This window comes from Malaya genurostris, chromosome 3 (assembly GCF_030247185.1).
Source record: "Malaya genurostris strain Urasoe2022 chromosome 3, Malgen_1.1, whole genome shotgun sequence".
Classification (NCBI taxonomy): Eukaryota; Metazoa; Arthropoda; class Insecta; order Diptera; family Culicidae; genus Malaya; species Malaya genurostris.
In genome coordinates this window covers 48,438,579-48,458,652 of record NC_080572.1, presented here as the reverse complement: position 1 = coordinate 48,458,652, position 20,074 = coordinate 48,438,579, and the positions used below count along the sequence as shown (strand labels likewise).

Here is a 20,074-nt window from a genome sequence, read left to right as displayed (position 1 = left end):
GTCTTACAATTAAAATAAAATAATTATTTTTCGAACTATTCAATCTTTTTCAAGACTACCACTGAATCAGTCTTTCAAAGGCTATCTGGATAATCAGTCCTTCTTAAAACTTATGCAAGTTAGGAGTGTATTCTAGAAATGGGCAAAACCGTTTATTTCAAAGAACTGTTGAAAACTTGATAGTTGTACCGAAAGAATTAGTTCTATTGAACCGTTCTTTCGTTTTTCTGAAACTTTGTATATTTTTTCGAAAATAATATGAGTGCTGCAAATGATATTTTGTAGTAAACAGATTCAATAATAGTGAAGTCTTCTAGCATGTGTTCTACCAATAATCATTCTCTTTTATATACATTTTCAAAGTTCGCGAACTTCTATCAGATTCCTCAAACCAGCAAACGTTTCGAAAGAATATTCTATTGAGAAGAATAGAGAGCTATCATTCTTCAATGAAGAACTCCAGTTTACTCAACCTTCGAGGAGAACTAGTTCTTTTGGACCGGTCGCGGACTGACCATCTCTAGTGTATTCCAATACTTTTTTAGCCTGGTATAGTATAAGTTTAAAAATAAAAAATGAATGAACTAAAGCACAACACTCCTCCCGGAAACCCGATTCCTTCTAACAATCAGTGACGTCTCGTGACTAAATTTACGGGTTGTGCACTGCTTATATGGTATGATATCAGAACCGATTCGATGTTGCAACTGAGACAGCAATTTGTTTTCAACTGCCATAAGCATAAGCCACTGAAGCCTCTCCTGAATGTGTGCATACAAGTTCTCACAGAGCCTATTTGGCCAGGTGTGCAGTGCGCGAGGTGCACATGAGGACGAGAGGCCATTGCTAACAACATATACGATATTCTTTCAGAGTTGGGCTCTGGCAAGAGAACAAAATCCTTCATGAATCCATAAAATGTACGCTTGTCACTTTGGAAAAACAACAACAATCTATGCCTCTAGTGACTGAGATGATCTAAATTTGACTCTCCTATCATCGACCCTGAACAAGCTCTTACGAACTCTGAAAAACTATTTTCTGCTGTCAAAGAAGGAAATCAAATATTCCTTGCAAACGGTGGATAAAATGAAAGTCGACAGCTTTGTCGATTTTGCGAATCCAATTGAAATCAATACCAAGATTATTAAACAAGTATTGACACAATTTGACATTACTGAGACAAATTTTGGTGAATTTAGGGAAATCATTGGCCGGCAACTAAAAACTCGGCCCCTAAGAATTCTTAAAAAAATTATCAAACATGTTACCTGATGTTACTTTTACCATTATGCATACTTATTCTGAAATTTGAAGAAAAACACTAGAAAAGGTCCTAAGTGCAAATGACAGTTCCTCTTTCTTTACTCTTTCTTTCGATTATTACGGTCCTATAGACAATCCTTCTATCTTAAACTTTGTATAGAATAACGACTAAATATTTGTCGAGATTTAATAGAAATCCAGCAGAAGCATCCAAATTATTCTGATTTTTCATTATGAGCACTGATTATGCTGTTATTGATGACAACTAAGAAAGCTCTTATTGATTTAAAATTGCTGAGGTGTTGGTTCCATTTTCAATGGATTGTGTACCATTGAACCTGTGAGGGACAATAAGAAGTTTCAAAACTTGTACTGAACTTCTAGTTCAAATACAAAATGGCCTTCATCTTTTCATTTGTTGTATCAGGAAAATCATGACGCTGAAAATCGTTACTAAGATTAGGACTAGGAAATTTTTTCCCGGATTTGCACCAAAATTCCCGACTTTTTCCCGGTTTTTCCCGGTAAAACCAGATTCCCGACTTTTTCCCGGTTTTCCCGATTTTCCCGGTCACTTGCCACCCTGTTTGCTGTTTTCTACAAAAAACTATTTTATGAACGATTTATTAATTTTTAGTTTGACGTAAAGCCGCCATGACTAAGTTCAGTTTTTGCAATGACTGAGCGGAAATATATATTGGAGAAGACGCGCTAGTTTATGAAGTTCAACTCTATTTTCGAGTACGTACTAACAAAAAAGTCCAAAAATCCCCTAATCTCGGGCATTATCGATGATCACAAATTAACGATATTACCGACGGCGTGTGTGCGTTTCTAAAGCCCATTCAGCATCGGCAGCACAAAAAATGAGCGATGTTTCCGAACCATCGAATAATTTGGACAAAGACTGTGTTTAATAGGACAAATTACTCAATAATAAGCTCCACAAAGTTTGCATAGAATGCTCCCATGGAGCTCACCTGGATTGTGCGCTCATGCGACAGCATTTTAACATACGTGTATTGCTTTCTTGAATCAGACAGTGAATCAGATTATGAGCAAAACGTTGTTTTTATAATTGTTTTTTGGATTATATAGGTTTTAACCTTAAGGTCATTTGCCTTTAATCAAACCTGGGAGGCATCGACTTACTCAACACACTATTCCCGTTCCCTATGCATTTAAATTTTGGTCTTAATTCAAAAACAATAGCATTTTATTTCACATATTCTTTTGTCATTATTTTTCGTATTTCTTCGATAAAATCAGTACTTTTAAGAAACAGTTGTAAAATATCGATAAGGTCAAAAAATTTCATACATACACAACATTTGGTCGTGTACGATTGTTTCTTACGTCAAAATGTGACTGGTCATTTTCGCTCCACCCATTTTTAAATTTTCTATTTCAAATACGTGTTTTGTAACTAAAGGTTGTAGCTTTGGAACAATATATAACATTTGGAGTGAAAATATTATTTTCCGCAATTTTTTCGCGCAAGACCCAAAGTTGCCATTTTCGCCCCGGTATCCCCTACATAAACAAACCGTTTCAAACAATTTCGAAATTAAATCGATGGTTCAGAAGAACTAAATGGTAGGAAAAACGTAACTCATGCAGGCCCGTACCCAGTATTTCGTTTCGGGAGGGGCTCAAGGTAAAAATAATGTTACTGAAAGTCTTCAGTATGTACCTAATTCTCGGGTGTTTTTAACAGACACTTTAAACTTTTCCACTGGAACTGATATTGCATTATATTTCATTACGTTTACTGTCTTGTTATTTCTGTAACACTTGTCAGAGACATTCTAAATAATTATATGTTATTGATTTCGAGGCCCCCCCCCTCTAGGTAAGTGACTGAACTCATGTCATAATTTTCATGAAACATGAAACCAATTAATTAATTTATATCGTTTATTTATACCCGGTTTTAACATGAAACCATTTATTTTATCTTCTCAAGAAGTAGAGAACTAAAATCTTGAGACTAATTTTTTTCCCTTGAAAGTAATCATGATCAGAGACTGTGTTACTTGAGAAATCGGTTTAAATCAGAACTCGTAACTCCAATTTTCACTTTGAATTTTCTTCATCAAGCGATGGGATGAATTTCTTAATTCTTCAAAATAATAACTACTTAAAATGTTCATCAAACAATTTGACATTAATTGTGTTTTTATTCGTCGGCTGACAGAGAATTGTCATCATAAAAGATAATAAACAGACTAAGCATGGCTTTGCCTATCATTTGAGCAATTCTAACGCAAGTGAATAATTTTCTCGAAATTGGAATTTTATATTTTTTGATTTGGCTCAAATTTTGCATAAGCGTTATTCATGGCCAAACGAAACAATTTGCATCATCATTTTGACCTTTTTACTCTAGCCTTACTTTTTAAAAGGAACTAAAGGAATCGATTTGGTGTCTTCTGTTTTAGGTATTCATAAGGACCATGTAAAAAACAATTTTTATATTTGTTAATTTTTTGATATGTTGAAATCCAAAGTAAATAATATTTGAAAAAATTACATATTTTCACAATATTTTTGAAAAATCATACCTTTTTTATAATTTTGAACAAAATATTATGAAATAACGCTAATTTCCAATGAAAAAGATGTTAGCCAAAATTTTTCTATATGCTACCATTCTCGAGATACAGCGGTTTGAAAAAATTCGGAAACGTAACGATTTTGGATGATCTTTGAATCTTCCAGCACATAAAAGTACAATAAGACCTGTTAGTTGTTACAGGTTTGTAAATAAGACAATCTGGTACTGCGAATGAACAAGCTACATCAATAGAGACAACGGGCTGAAACGTTCCAGAATACATCCAAAAAGTTGACATCGATATTTTCAATGAATCAATCTCGAGTATTGCCGGGGCACCAATTAATAAAATAAAAACTAGTTCTGTTAAATATATTATAGAGAAATATCACGATATATTAAACATATATTTGCTCTAAACAAAGAAGTTAGTTTTGATATATATATGCTGAAAGGCATTTTTCCGCAACATTGCATGGAAAGGGACAATGTGATGCCGCAGGAGGAAGAATAAAACGCATGGCTTAAAAGTCTGGCTAAGTAACGTAAGTAAACATTCAGGCCCGAAAAAATCCGAGGATTTTTTTATAATATAGGGGAGACCGGGGTTAAATCGGACACTTTTTTGAAATTGATAAAAACATCCATTATTGGGTTTTCGCCCAAGTCATCTCTACCTCATCATCTTTAAGCGCGTTTACAAAGTCAATCCATGAATCGAAATAATTGCAGGTTTATACGATATTTAAGCTGTCCAGGTTAAACCCGGTGTCCGGTCTAGCCCCTGTCTCTCTTTCCTAGTAATTTCTTGTGTTTCGTGGGGAAAGGGGAGGGGGAGGCTTTGACGAAAAGCTCCAAAAACGGAACTCACTTCGATGTCTTAGTAACGGTTAAACCGATTTTCACAAATCATGATTCAGATTAAAGCTCTCAGTGTCTTAAGAGGTAAGGTGTGCCATTTCATCCAGATCCGACTTCCGGTTCCGAAATTATAAGGCAATGAATGTCAAAACTTTCAAACTGTCATGCAAAATTATGCAAAATCGGTAAGCATCGGTACGTTAGACTATTACCTTTGAGGGGCTGTCAACGATAAGGACAAGCCAAGCCTTGAAGGACAAAATTCGTGCAGCCATAGCTGAAATAAAGCTGCATACAATCGAAAATGTACTAAAAAACTGGACCGACCGTATGGCCTACTGCAAGGCCAGCCGAGGCAGCCATTTGAAAGAAATTATATTCCACAATTACCCGGAAGGATTGTACTTTAATATGAAAAAATAAATTTTGAAATCGGATGAACCGTTTGTGTTTCATTGCATGTTTAAAAAAAAAGTTACATGGCGGACCCTGTATATTAACTTGAAATAACTGTTAACAAAATTAAAAGGTGATGGTAGCTTATACCGAAGAAAGTTTTTGATTTTGTTCAAGTTTGAAAAAAAAACAATCTTGACAGAATCTTCAAGTGATGTTTTTAAAAAAATGTAATATGAGAAAGGCATCATTACTAGGTGGTTTTAAAAAAGGTTTTCCTCTCGTTGTCACACATAAATGCAACAAGTAATCGCATTATCCGATTTTATAACGACCAAGTGAGATATCTCCTTCCAATATTACAAAACATTAGTTGCTATAAAATGTTGGTAGCCTTTGTTTTATTTTACTGAAGTTGTATTGCTTTAAAATAATAGTTCACGACAGCATTCGCTTATTATGGCCGTTTGCCCCAGTTCACACCCAAGTAGATGACAATAAATACCTTCTAGCAAACGGTTGGCTGGTTTAATTATGGATCGGGTATTGGTAGTTTTATTTCAACAAGTACCATTTATGACTCCGTCATATCGGAATAGACCATGATTTAACCATTGTAGCTACTATTTTATGACGAGAAAGAAAACATGCTCAACACCACAGTGATTATTTTCATTTATGCGGGTCTTTTCTACTACTGAATAGGGTCAGTCAAATTGTTTTCGTGATCATATTCGCCGGTAGTTGAAATCGAAAGTGAATACAAAACACAATTTACAATTTCATCGTCTCGTGAAACTTTCTTAAATGATGCTGGTCTAGGACTGTACTTTACGGCTGCTACTGACGAACATTTGAAAATGCAGGTAAGAGTTTCTCAATTCAAAATCAACAGTCGATCAGTACAGTGGAACATAACCAGCGCGGCTGTCACAAACGAAAGCCGAAACTATAAACACATGGCATCGGTCAGAGTTTATTTTTGGACGGTGTTAAATTTTTTTATTTTAAACTCAGAACAACAGGTTCATTTTTTTCAACTTTCACTACAAACAGCACATTCACGATTTTTAGCACACTGACGACACTACCTTTTCTCTTAAATTCGTGGTAGATAGGACCATTCAACCTCCTGCTGATGTTCGAGGTAGAATCGAATTAGATTGAAGCACAGTACAAAGTAGGTGAAAAGTTCGAACACCAGACAAAGCAGAATATGGATGATTTGCAGTTTGTAGTCACCCATTTGGAAGAACTGATTCCGTCAGATGCAAAATGGTCCCGTTCCGCAAATTTTGCGTACGCACCGCAGATCACTAGACCGATTCGTTTAAAAAATAGAATCCGTTCAAAGAAAGATTAAACGAGAGCACAAGGTGCGTGATTTATTCACGAAAGCCGATCTCAAACTGAAGAAGGAAACATCAAGTGATGCTGCCGGTGAAGAACCCTAACTGTATGAGATCGGGCGTATTCTCAGATGAGCAGGAAATTTTAAATAGACGTTTGACTGAAGGGGTTCTCGTCACTTGCGGTTACGTTTCGGCCACAGAAGCAGAACGAACCCAAGAGCGCTTGGAACGCCCGGAGAATAGAGAAACCGAAAAGTAAAACAAGAAAAAAAACTATGCTGCATAATGCATTTAAGCATCACCAGGAGATCAATTTGAAGCCGGAGATTAAACATGTTTTCTCCTCGAAGCATCCGCGTTCTCGGAGGGGTTCACGGGGCGTTCGCTAGTGTAGAATGATCATCGTGAGTTTTTACCGATTTGGACAAGTTTTGAAGGGTCATAGAAAGTATTTCGACTAATTAATGACTGCATGACCGGGCGAAGGCTAAACTAAAACAACAAAGTGATTGAACCTTTGAGAATGTGGTTCTAATGGAACTTGTGTTTGATTTGATAATAATTAAGGTGACGGTGGAAGCGAGTCTCTTCTGTGATTCTGATTGCCATATCGCTTCTTTCGTCCTTTTGCTTTGCACTTTATGTAAACAAAGCAGAAACACTCCTCAAAACACATTTTTTCTACGCATTTCTATTTCAATAAAATGTAAACTATAATGAGTGATTTGTGCAAAAGTACACTAAAACCTCAATTTACGCGAACCTAATTTACGCGACTTTTTTACGCGTTTTATTTGAAATTTTTATTTAAAATGAATAAATTTAAAATTACATACTTCAGGGAATTGAAGATTGTGAAATGTACATTAATGAATTGTTTAGTTTCAAAGAATGTAAATTAGATCAGGGCATTCAAGAATTATCTGTAAAGCAAATATTGTATATAATCACTTCTATATGACTATTGAGTGCGGTATGTACTCGCAGTACTATTCACAGAAAATTGACATACTGTGATAAGATCTGTAGAAGAACTTGCACATCCAAAATCTCTTCGGAAAAGGTCTTAAGGTCTACCAACGTAACCAATGATCCATCCAAAAACTACCTGAACTTCAGGCCTTAAGATCTACCAGTGTAACAAAGTGCATTAACGAACTTATCGTTTTCGGTCCATAGTCGTAATGCCACATAATAGGACAATTGTGATGGAGTTGTAGCTCTACTACTACGAACAGCATTGAAAAATTAAACAACAGCATTGAAAAACTAACATTAAACTACGAGTTCTTGTTCGTAGTTCTTGGATATTGGAACATCTCTTAAGCATTTCCATAGTCTCAGAACATACTCAGAGTGTCCTCAGGCGCTGAAGCATCATCCGTAGTAGGAGAGCAATTCCAGAAATGATTAGCAGATCATCAGACTCGACCTTCTCCGATTTGGATGAAACTTTGCACATGGTTTCAGTATCCATAAGTTTGGAACCGATGGAGAGGTCAATCCGACTCACGACTGATTTTTAAAAAGGGCGTATGTATTTTTGCATTTCACAAAAATTGCGTTTTTTGTACAATTAATTGTACAAAAAAGGCGTTCAGGAAGAAGTTGTAGGGAATCGATTAGCCTCTCTAAAAAAAATATACACTGAAAAAAATTTTTGATTTTTTTCTCAATAATTACAAAATAATCCGAAAAAGTTAAATAAAAAAAAGCATGGTTTTAATTTTTTTTGATAATTTTTATTTTAAATTTATTTTTAAATTATATTTAAGGTTTTATTTATGTCTGACGGAGTTTCCTCGCAAAACAAAAACATAAAAAAATTTGTAAGTCTCTGTAAATTTGAATCAATGTATAACATTGATACTGAGTGGCATTTTTTTGCAACTTCTCATGGTAAAGGACCATGTGATGCAATCGGGGGTAATTTAAAGCGAATGGCACGACGTGAAAGCTTGGCTAAACTACATGAACACCCAATCACAACTGCAAAACAATTATATGAATGGGTAGAGCAGAGACGTCGAGATGCATTCACGGCCATGTCTTTTTGTTGAGTGTCACAAGAAGAGCATGAACGGGGTATGACCGAGTGGAGTAGTGTTTATAAGGATACCAAAATGATTCCAGGCACACAGAAATACCATTCTTTCGTTCCAATTTCAGAAACCACAATCGTCACAAGACTGTATTCGAATGACGATGCACGTAGTACTCATACAATTTTCAAAAACTTAAAACCTTAAATATAATCAAGAATTATTCATGTACATGTAATAATTGTAGATATAGCAAGCAAATAAACAATTCATGGAAATATAAAAAATGGTGTTATAATTAAATATCCAAGTATCTCAGGAACAGTTACTTTTAGAAGAAAGGATATCATGAACAAATTTATTGTCTTTAACCTGTAGAATAATGTTCTACTGTTTAAATGATTTTCTTTCAACGAGAACTTGAAATTTCGAATATATCTGTGATTTTTTTTTTGTTTCGATTATAGAGGTTTTAATATTGTGGTCATTCACCTCTTCGGGCCAGAAAAGTTTTCTGACCCTATGTGCGGGGTTGGGAATCGAACCCAGGTGGGCAGCTTGAAAGGCATCGACTTACCCATCACGCTATACCCGTTCCCCATATCTGTAAATTGTTTTAGCTGTAACTTCTTAATTTTTCAAAAAGCACGGATCGGATAGCCATCAATCTGTAGGTTTTATTAAGAGCTTTAGTATAAAAATTGCCAAAAAAAATCGAAAACCTGATTGTTTTATTTAATTTGTTTGGTTCATTTTGAAATTATTGAGAAAAAAATCAATTTTTTTTCAGTGTATATATTTTTTAGAGTGCCTTACTGATTCCCTACAACTTCTTCCTGGAGGCCATTTTTGTACGATGAACGGTTTCCGAATAACAACGAGACCCGTAAACTGTTTTAGCTGTAATTTCTTCATTTTTCAAAAGGCACGGATGGGGTAGCCATCAATCTGTAGGTTTTAATGACAGCTTTAAAATAAAAATTATCAAAAAAAAAAAAAAAAATTAAAAGATTCAGTAAAAACCATTCAAGCGAAGAGGTTGTGTTTCGATTGTACTGGCTCGTGAGTTAACGGCTGCTACCGAGACAATTCTAAGCTTCAGGTAGTTAAACTGCCCATAGCAAACGCAATATTCGGGGCGTTTCCCGACTGGAAAGCTAGCAACGAAGGCCATCCCGTTCATACGCACAGAGGTGTAGAGACACAGAGGTGCGAGAGCATAGAAGTGACGAGTCACAGAGGTGCCATCGCATAAAGGTGCGAAGACGAAGGGGTGCAAAGGCACAGAGGTGCTAAAGCAACCCAGTGCTGATCTACCAGGTACCAGAATTTGTACGCTGCGTAGGATCAAAAGAGACGGCATATATCGCGAGGTGCTACACTGCAAGCATCGCATTTGATCGCCACCAAGAGCAAAAGCACTGTACCTGGGGTCAGGTACAGCAAGTGCAGTGGTGTTCACAACGACGGCAGAGCAACTGAGATAGCAGTAAACGACAGAAGACTGCCAATTGGAAACAGCAAAAGACTGCCAATTGGAAATCGTTGGAAGAGCTTCACGTCGTTCTTCACGATAAAGGAACAGAGACATCAGCTACAAGGTAGATTTAATTTAATTTATTTTTTATTTCTTATATCTGAAATTTTACTAAACATAAGTTTTTATTTTGGTATTATTAATTTACAAAAAAAATTTAATGTAATGGATGATCTCATGGAAGATCATCCGAATCCGATTCCGGATACTAGTAAAAGTTTAAATACTCCGAGGGCTAAACATTATCCACAGGGTACCACTGGGCCATGGATAGTCTATCTTCGAAAAAAAGAAAAGATTTTAAACTTGATGCAAATTACAAAGGATTTGACATCACATTTCTCTGAAGTTAAAGAAATCTGTAAGGTTAATAGAGATAAAATTCGAGTTGTAGTTAACGACTTGAAACAGGCAAACGATATTGTAACCTGTAAATTATTTGCTGTTGAATATCGAGTTTACATTCCATCGAAGGAGGTTGAAATTGACGGTGTTGTGACTGAAGCAAGTCTGACAGCAGATGATTTACTTAAAAATGGAGTTGGCCGTTTTAAAAACTCCATGCTTGAGGGAGTTAAGATACTCGAGTGCAAACAATTGTACTCAGCATCTATTGTCGATGGAAAAAAGTCTTATCGTCCCTCAGATTCGTTTCGCGTAACATTTGCCGGATCTGCATTGCCTAGCCATGTCTATATCGATAAAATTCGTCTTCCTGTTCGGCTTTTCGTACCGCATGTTATGAATTGCACGAACTGTAAAAAATTCGGACATACAGCTACTTACTGTAGTAATAAGTCCAAATGTATCAAATGTCAAGGGCCTCATAAGGATAATCTTTGCGATAAAGATGTTGAAAAATGTGTTTATTGTGGGGAAAGCCCTCATGATGATCTTTCAGTGTGCGCTGCATTTAAGCTGCGTAAAGACAAAATGAAGCTTTCTTTAAAAGCACGGTCTAAGCGCACATATGCAGAAATGCTCAAAACGGTCATACATGTCTCCCCTTTGGAAACCGAAAACGGTTTTTCAAATCTTGCGGAGCCAGAGGAATCTGACTCTGACGGAAATAGTGAAGATACCTCGTTTGTCACTCCTCAAGGGTCTGTTAAGAGGAGATTAACAAACCACAAAATACCAAAAAAGACACCTAAAATTATACCTTCAAAAAAAGATCCCCGTGTTAAAGCTAAAAAGCCAAATTTAAAACCAAAAACTGTGCCTCCTGGTTTGTCAAATTCACAAACCAATCCAGGAACTAGCTCAAGAAAAGACAATAATCCAGTGGGCTCCATTTCACATTCACCAACAGGATTACTGAAATTTTCGGAAATTGTAGAATGGATTTTCGCTGCATTCAATATTTCTGAACCTCTAAAGACCATCATAACAGCATTCCTTCCAATAGCTAGAACTTTTTTGAAACAGTTATCAGCTCAATGGCCAGCTCTTACAGGTTTTGTATCATTTGATGGATAATTTATCATCCGCCGCAAATGATTCAATCACTGTCCTGCAGTGGAATTGTCGAAGCATCATGCCAAAACTTGATTCATTTAAAGTTTTGTTGCATAGTCAAAAATGTGATGTATTTGCTTTGTGCGAAACATGGCTTACATCAAACATAGCCTTAAATTTTAATGACTTTAACATTATACGTCTCGACAGAGACTCCCCGTATGGTGGAGTGCTTTTAGGAATTAAGAAATGTTATTCCTTTTATAGATTAAACATTCCTTCGACTTCTAGTATAGAAGTTGTTGCTTGTCAAATAAACATTAAAGGAAAGGACATTTGCATTGCTTCGGTATATATTCCTCCAAGAGCTCAAGTTGGACAACGACAGCTTAATGAAATTGTCGAAGCCCTTCCTGCTCCACGTTTGATTTTAGGAGATTTCAATTCGCACGGAATGATGTGGGGTTCCGTTTACAATGATAGCAGATCATCTCTAATATATAATATTTGCGACAATTTTAGCATGACGGTACTAAATATGGGTAGCATGACACGGATCCCAAGACCTCCTGCACGTCCAAGTGCATTAGATTTATCTCTTTGTTCGACTTCAATTCGACTAGATTGCACCTGGAAAGTATTTCCTGATTTACATGGTAGCGATCATTTACCAATCATCATCTCAATTAGCAGTAACAAAGGCATTGCTAATTCAGTTAATATTCCATATGATTTGACAAAAAATATTGACTGGATTAAATACCAAAGTAATATTTCAAGTGTCTTAACTTCAATGGAAGAGCTTCCCCCACTTGAAGAATATGACTTCCTCGTTTGTTCGATTCTGGAGGCCGCAGAACAAGCCCAAACCAAACGATTTCTTGGTCCATCGTCTAACAGAAGACCTCCAAATCCTTGGTGGGACAAAGAGTGCTCAGATGCTAAACACGCGAAACAAAATGCTTTCAAGACGTTTTTAAAACGAGGAGGAGGAACTCCTCAGAATTTTGAAAAATTCTTGGTTTTAGAAACCAAGTACAAGAACATACTTCGGGTTAAGAAATGCAGCTATTGGAGACATTTTGTGGAAGGTTTGTCAAGAGAAACCTCAATGAGCACTCTTTGGAATACGGCCAGACGAATGAGGAATCGTAACGTAGGAAATGAGAGTGAGGAGTACTCGAATCGATGGATATTTGATTTTGCGAGGAAAGTTTGTCCAGATTCCGTTCCTACGCATAGCATTGTTAGGGAGTCTTCTTCAAATGATGATTCCATTGATAGCCCCTTTTCAATGATGGAATTTTCCATAGCACTCATGTCTTGTAACAATAACGCTCCTGGATTGGACAGAATTAAATTCAACTTGGTGAAGAATCTGCCCGACCTCGCAAAAAGACGTTTGTTGGAATTGTTCAACAAGTTTCTTGAGCAAAATATTGTTCCACCTGACTGGAGACAAGTGAAAGTTATCGCCATTCAAAAGCCGGGGAAACCAGCTTCCAATCACAACTCATATAGACCCATTGCGATGTTGTCCTGCATCAGAAAATTGTTCGAAAAAATTATTCTACGACGTCTCGACACTTGGGTCGAGACGAACGGTTTGTTGTCAGATACTCAGTTTGGCTTCCGTAGAAATAAAGGGACGAATGATTGCCTTGCATTACTTTCGTCTGACATCCAAATTGCCTTCGCTCAAAAGCAACAAATGGCATCTGTATTTTTAGACATTAAAGGAGCATTTGATTCAGTTTCCATTGATGTTCTTTCAGACAAGCTCCACCAACATGGACTCCCAGCGGTTATAAATAATTATTTGCACAACCTTTTGTCAGAGAAACGCATGCATTTTTCACATGGCGATTTGGCAACAATCAGAATTAGCTACATGGGTCTCCCGCAAGGCTCATGCCTCAGTCCGCTCCTCTATAATTTTTACGTGAATGACATTGACAGCTGTCTAGTAACCCCATGTACACTAAGACAATTGGCAGATGATGGCGTGGTTTCAGTTACTGGATCCAAAGCTATTGATCTGCAAAAACCATTGCAAGATGCCTTAGATAAATTGTCCGTTTGGGCTGTTCATCTTGGTATCGAATTCTCTGCGGAGAAAACAGAGCTGGTCGTCTTTTCAAAAAAGCATGATCCCGCGCAACTTCAGCTTCATATGATGGGAAGAATAATCGAACAGGTTTTGACTTTCAAATACCTCGGGGTGTGGTTTGATTCCAAATGCACGTGGGGAGGACACATTAGGTATCTGATAACGAAATGCCAACAAAGAGTAAATTTTCTTCGAACAATAACAGGGTCTTGGTGGGGTGCTCATCCGCAAGATCTAATAAAATTGTATCAGACAACGATACTTTCAGTGATGGAATATGGATGCGTTTGTTTTCGTTCCGCTGCAAATTCTCATATTATCAAACTTGAGCGAATTCAGTACCGTTGTTTGCGAATTGCTTTAGGCTGCATGCATTCGACACATACAATGAGTCTTGAAGTTCTGGCGGGAGTTCTTCCATTAAAAGATCGATTTTGGGAGCTTTCATCACGCCTGCTAATAAGATGTGATGTGCTGAATCCCATGGTAATTAATAATTTCGAACGACTAGTCGAGCTTCGATCTCAAACAAAATTCATGACAGTATATTTTAACCATATGTCACAGGAAATCTACCCTTCAAGATATATTCCTATCCGTGTCAGCCTCCTAAATGTACCTGACTCAACTTTATTTTTCGACACATCCATGCAGCGCGAAGTGCGTGGAATCCCGGACCACCTACGCTCTATGGAAATCCCAAAAATATTTTCAAGTAAGTTCAGGCATATTAACTCTGAGAAAATGTTTTACACGGACGGATCGCGAATTGAAGAAGCGACAGGGTTTGGTATGTTCAACAATAATGTTTCGGCCTCATTCAAGCTTCAAGAACCTGCATCTGTTTATATAGCAGAGTTAGCAGCAGTTCATTATAGCTTGAATGTAATCGTCACATTATCTCCAAACCATTATTTCCTCTTCACAGATAGTCTGAGTGCAATTGAAGCCATTCGCTCAAACGCTGCTGGCAAAAATGAACCGTTTTTCTTGGGTAAAATAAAACAGTGTCTGAACGACATATTGAATAATAATTATCTAATCACAATAGTTTGGGTTCCGGCTCATTGCTCCATTCCAGGCAATGAAAGAGCCGATATTTTAGCCAAAAGTGGTGCTATTGAGGGTGAAATTTATGAGAGACCGATTGCTTTCAACGAATTCTATAGCGCGTCTCGCCAAAGAACACTTGCCAGCTGGCAAGCTTCTTGGGATAAAGATGATCTGGGTCGGTGGATGCACTCAATTATTCCTAAAATATCGACAAAGGCATGGTTCAGGGGACTGGATGTGAGTAGAGATTTCATTCGTGTGATGTCCAGACTCATGTCCAATCACTACACGTTAGATGCACATCTCCTTCGAATTGGACTTTCCGAGACTAATCATTGTGCTTGCGGCGAAGGTTACCGCGATATTGACCATGTTGTTTGGACATGCGTGGAGTTTCGTGATGTCAGATCTCAACTAATAAATTCCTTGCGTACCCAAGGTAGACTATCCAATGTCCCAGTTCGCGACATTCTTGCTTGTCGTGACCTTCCATACATGAAACTTCTTTATCATTTCATTAAATCCATTGGAGTTCCAATTTAAATTTTATTTTATGTTAAACTGTTTTCTCTTCCATGAGTTCAACCAATAGCCAACTATAGGATATTGAATATAAGTGGTGAACTGATACAAACAATCCTGAAATAGTTATAAGATCATGTACAAAATAAATGTATTTTATTTAATGTAATTTAAAATAGCAACTCGCTTGATAAAAACAGTGTTTAGATTAACTAATGAGTACCAACATACTAATATGATATTCGAAATGTATTAGGTTTAAACTACTATGTATTGTGGATGCCACGGCGAAGAAAAACTTATGTATATTGCCTATGAAATAAACGTATTTATGAAAAAAAAAAAAATTAAATGTCGAAAAATTGTGTACAAATGGTGCACAGAACGCGGACTGTGAGTGAAAAAGCCGTGCGAAATGCAATCAGGAAGTTCGGTGAGGATAACACCTTTGAGGATAAACCGGAAACGGGTCGAAAAAAAGGTCCTGCTAACCCTCAGTTGGATGAACGTTTACTGAAGGCGTTCGAGCAAAAGAAGGAGGTTTCAGTTCGGGATGGTGCCAAAAAAGTGAGCACTTCGAAGTCAAATGTTCTTCGTGCTAAAGAACGTTTGAATCTTCGAACCTATAAGAAGCAGAAACAACCAAAACGTAGTCCGAAACAAGAAGCATCGATCAGGCCGAGGGATCGAAAGCTGAACAATACGATTCTTGCTGGAAATTTGAACTGCATAATCATGGACGACGAAACCTACGTGAAACTCGATTACAACTCCTTGCCGAGACTACAATATTATACGGTGCGAGAAGGGCAAGTGTTAAACTAGTCCGAGACATCGATTTAAGTCGAAAAATTTGGTAAAAAAGCTATGGTCTGGCAAGCAATTTGTAGCTGCGGTAAGATTTCGAAACCCTTCATAACCACTGCTTCAATGATCAGCGAAATATACATCAAGGAATGTTTACAAAAACGACTGCTGCCCATGATTCGAAGCCACAAGGATCCTGTTGTCTTCTGGCTAGATCTTGCTTCTTGCCACTACTCAGAATCAACGGTAGAATGGTATACTACCAAAAATGTCACTTTCGTCCTAAAAGACATGAATCCACCAATTGCCCACAACTTCGACCAATTGAGGAATGTTGGGCTTTAACAAAGGCACATCTTAGGAAACATGTCTCGGCAGGCGAAACCATTCAACATTTCGAAAAAGATTGGAAAAAAGTGTCAAAACTTGTCGCTAAGAAGTCTGTACGGAATTTAATCAAGAAAGTTCGCAAGAAGGTGCTCCAGCTGGTCTACAATGGCTAAGTAGCAAATGTTGAGAATAATATTCTGTTGTTGTAGTCTAATATTATCAGTATATCGAATAGAATTTGAATATCTAACACTTGTGAATTATTTACAGCAAAATCAAAGTGCGTCCATACTTTCTTGGACAGTCTTTAATGTTTACAAATTGAAATGACGACGAAACTGATTGATCAGGTATGCATACACTCTCAAATCATTAAAGGTTTGAATGTACCTAAATTTCTCCAACTTTGACACAGATGTCACCTTCAAACTGAAAGTGTGAGATGTGTGTTTCTGGTAGAGAACGGTTCACGAGAGCCCAAAACTTAATAGAGACCTGAATTGCTCAAAAGCAGTCAAAATGATTGGATTATCTCTTTAAAAAACATGTGACAGAATAACTTAAAGCTAATGCAGTGTGCATATATCGTTGAATAAAGAATAAAAAAATATAACAGAATTTTAAGCAATTCTTCCTAGTGTACATATTGTGACTTTCCTGGGCAATCTAGTGTTAAATGCGCATCCTTACATTATATAATTTAACAAGCTCACTAACACCTGATTTTATTTTATTTTCTTGACGAGAAACAAGACTGTTGAAATAAACGATTGTCATCTAGGATTTAAGTCCAAGAAAAAAAACCCTTCTTAATCCACCTAGTAGTGTGATAATGCCTTTCTCTTCTTTCATAACATTCTCATGAAAATATATTTCATACTTTTATTAAATTATTTCGGGTACTAATTTTGACACCAATTGATTCAGATTGATTCGAGTAGTTCACAAAAGCATGCTTCAGTGTTTATGTCACACAGTCAGCATCATTTTTCCAAACTAGTGCTTGACATTTGGGTTGCCTATTTGTAATCAGTGATGCTAATCTAAAAAAAGCCTTCTTAGTCCACTTAGTGGAATTTTCATATATCTTGAAAAATCACCATGGGGGGGAGTACATGAAATTTTCGAAATCGAAAAAAAATGTTTGATGCCAAAAGGTTTAGAATTGCATGAAACGTCGAGATTTAGTGTCATCTCGAAAAAAAATTTTTTGAGGAAGTCGACTTTTTGGGACTTAAAAAAAATATGAAAAGTCCCAGAAAGTTGATTTTTTCAAAAAAAAATTTTTTTTGAGATGACACTAAATTTCGATGTTTCATGCAGTTTTAAGAGTTTCGGCATCAAAAAAAATTTCGATTTTGGAAATTTCATGTACTCCCTCCTATGGTGCTTTTTCAAGGTCGAAAATTGTCAAACCTTTACCACCGGGCAGCACCCCTTACGCATGTCCGATTTAGCTCAAATTTTGCATGAAGGCTTTTTTCGAGGTGCTTAAACTTTTGAGCACTAGAGTTTAACAAAAATAGAGGTGATCCCAAAATTTTGGCACCCTTATATATATAAGAGCGGTAAAAATCAATGTGTTTTGTCGGTTACGTCACTTATACCATCATATATCTGGAACCAAAAGTCACAACCATTTGATCTTCGAACTTGATCAATGGCCCAACAGTAGCTTTCAAACGAGCCCAAGTTTGTTAAAATCGGTTCAGCCATCTTTGAGAAAATTGAGCGCGTTCAAATACAACGCTTTTTGTCGGTTACGTCACTTATACAATCATATCTCCGGAACCAAAAGTCACAGCCATTTGATCTTCGAACTTGATCAATGGCCCGACAGTCGCTTTCAAACGAGCCCAAATTTGTTAAAATCGGTTCAGCCATCTCTGAGAAAATTGAGCGCGTTCAAATATGTTCTAAAAGTGCACACACACACACACACACACACACACACACACACACACACACACACACACACATACACACAGACATTTTCCGATCTCGTCGAACTGAGTCGAATGGTATATAACACTATGGGTCTCCGAGCCCTAGAATGTCCCAGAAAAAATTGGTATTATATGTAATAACCTAACTTTTGGTAAGTTACGATATGGTAAAAGTGCATGGTAAATGCACAATTTTTTTTACTATAACTTTTATTATTATTATTGTTAATATTATTATTACTATTATTATTATTATTATTAATATTATTATTATTATTATTATTATTCCTTTATTCTTGATGATCTATCAGCTTGAGATATTAGCAGGTTTCCCCGGTATAGTAAAAAAAGCAATGCAATTGGGAAAAAGGAAACGTAACGTAACATCAACAAAGATAGAAACAATCAGAGTAGATTAGAATGGATAGTGTTATCTACATTGATTTAGAAATTTTAAAGTAATAATCGTAAGTACCGCTTCAGACATAAAAAACTATATATGAAAGCAGGGCAAAGACCGAAGCGGATACAATGCGAAATTTTCCAAAGTTTCATCGACGAGGACATTTAAGACACAGAAGCAGTTGGTAGGATGACAAAATACCAATACGATACAGACGCACGACTCAATGATTGACTGGTTGCAGAGTGAAGCACACATTCCTGCCCAAGTGACAAAATCTCTGGCGAACTTGCAATAGAAGATATTCGTATCTTCCGTTGCAAATTGATAACCGTATAGAAATCTGTCGCTTGGGTTACATGCTGGAGGGAACCTATCAATGATAGGCCGGTTTCCTCCTTCGTTACTAGTGTTCATTTGGGCACCATAGCCTAGTTCGTCCGGTATGGAAAGTGCGGATCGTTGTAGCCACCCCCCTCGGCCAGAGTAGCCCATAAAGGAAAAAAAACAAATAAAAAAATATAGAACTGTGGTATTCAGAAACAACTTTCTTTGATTTTTGAAAGAAAACAAAAATGTTTGTGCACAAACTAGTATAACCCACAGAATGAAGCAGTTCTAAGATAGGTTAGGCCATCTCTGAGAAAACTCAAATCGATTAGGCCATCTCTGAGTTTTACAATTGCAGGTATCTCTGGAACGGGAATTCAGAAAACGAATATACTCGAAGTTGGTTCGTATAACCATGAACTAACATGACCCATAGTGTTGTATTATTCGACTCAGCTCGACGAGATCGGAAAATATATGTGTGTTCGCATTCAGATTACTCAAAGATGTATGTAACCGATTTCGACAAACTTAGGCTCGTTTGAAAGTTACTATTGGGTCATTGATTAAGTTCGAACATCAAATGGCTCTAAATTCTGGTTCCGGAGATATACGTTTTTTGCCGCCTTAAGGTTACTTCTGGAATTTCCATTCATATCTATATGTTTTATTTACACTTAGAATTTAAGTGTCGAGGCGAAATTAATGTCTGATGTCACTTGATGTCAAACCCAACCCAGTTTCCACCCCAATTGCTACCAAAACGTTTTTTTGAAGTTTAGAACCTAGTTTCAACGTTATTGAACTGAAATTGATTTAGCTTCGAACCTGATTCTTATATCGGGTTTGTTCACACCCCCGTTGGTCCGTGCGTACCCAACTCATTTTTTGTGAAAAGTGTTTGTTTGATGAAACTACCCTGAGTTAATTTCAGTTTTCTCAAACGTAAACGACATAGATGTAGAACACTTAAGTCTAACGTGTCGATATTTATCAGTGAAGTTTTCCGCAACCCTGTTCCTTTACGTACCGTTGTCAAGAAATGCAAAAACAATAAACAAACAGTTCAAGTATTGCTATCTTTTCAAAATGACTCGTCCATCT

The 20,074-nt window shown here is 36.8% G+C and overlaps 1 protein-coding gene across 7 annotated transcripts in view; it reads right to left on the bottom strand.

Moving 5' to 3' along the window:
• The window catches only part of LOC131438766 (uncharacterized), an 80,247-nt gene that overhangs the window by 41,427 nt on the left and 18,746 nt on the right, over nucleotides 1-20,074 (bottom strand). The window contains exon 1 of one of the 7 annotated variants that reach the window (XM_058609018.1): nucleotides 6,172-6,660. The exons of the other annotated variants lie outside the window; for them this stretch is intronic. The gene's annotated coding sequence lies outside the window, so the exon portion shown is untranslated. Of the gene's footprint in view, nucleotides 1-6,171; nucleotides 6,661-20,074 lie in introns of those variants that run through there. 7 annotated transcript variants of the gene reach the window in all.